Source organism: Theropithecus gelada, chromosome 4 (assembly GCF_003255815.1).
Source record: "Theropithecus gelada isolate Dixy chromosome 4, Tgel_1.0, whole genome shotgun sequence".
In the NCBI taxonomy this organism is placed as follows: domain Eukaryota; kingdom Metazoa; phylum Chordata; class Mammalia; order Primates; family Cercopithecidae; genus Theropithecus; species Theropithecus gelada.
This window is the reverse complement of record NC_037671.1, coordinates 29,804,600-29,805,479: the sequence shown is the minus strand read 5'-3', so window position 1 is coordinate 29,805,479 and position 880 is coordinate 29,804,600. Positions and strand designations below refer to the sequence as shown.

At 47.3% G+C, this 880-nt stretch overlaps 1 non-coding gene across 1 annotated transcript; it reads right to left on the bottom strand.

Annotated features, from left to right (window-relative positions):
* Window positions 1-305: 305 nt before the first annotated feature.
* TRNAM-CAU lies at window positions 306-378 on the bottom strand. Its single transcript has one exon. It is a non-coding gene; the product is annotated as a tRNA-Met (tRNA).
* Between the last annotated feature and the right edge of the window lie 502 nt (window positions 379-880).

Sequence of the window (880 nt, the reverse complement as noted above, 5' to 3'; positions counted from 1 at the left end):
GAAGTCTTATGTTCCACCTGGTTTTTCGGGGCCACTCAACATTCCTGAGCTCCACCCCTGCCAAGGTGGAGCCAGCACAGGACTGCAGGCGGAGTCTCCAGACTCAGCCAGAAACAGCCACTGCGCGGAGCCGCGAGCGCGTGTCAAACGAGCACCCATAGACAGCTACTGTGGGAAAGCTCTGGGCCCGACGCAATTCCACTTGCTTGATATTTTAGAAAAGAAGCAATTATGCCCCAGCTGTAAAGGGAGTGGGAATTACAGCTACAACAGGTACCAGGAAAATAAGCTTTCCTTGCAAAAGCTGCCCTCTCTGAGGCTCGAACTCAGGACCTTCAGATTATGAGACTGACGCGCTGCCCACTGCGCTAAGAGGGCGACGAAATGCAGGGCACGAGCAGATTCTACAGGAATTTCCTAATTTCTTTCCGCAGGCGGGTAATTTTGGGGCTTCAGTTTTCTTCGCCCGGGGTCGCTAGTTCTCCAAGATTCTTTCCAATAGGCACGCGTAGGCTCCTTTTTAGCCCATCGGAAGAACCTCACACTCGGAAGCCATAGTGTACTGAACAATTATGCCTGACCTCATTTTCTATTGATCTGGATCTTCGTCCCCTCAGATGTATTAGGCAATATTTACTGTCCACAGTTTCCTTAGTTGGGATAGCGGGCTCTCACTAAATCGTAGTTGAATGAATGAAAAGCTCCCAAACACGTCTGTAGTTTACACTTAACCTGTCTTAATTTAAATTTGCGTTTCCACTTATGTCGCCTGAGATATTCCCCTCAAAATACACCAACTGATTTTATGATGAGTCTTCATGTTTTCTTCACCGCTATGTTCCAAAAACCCTATTGAAGATTTTATTCCCATAATTTCATT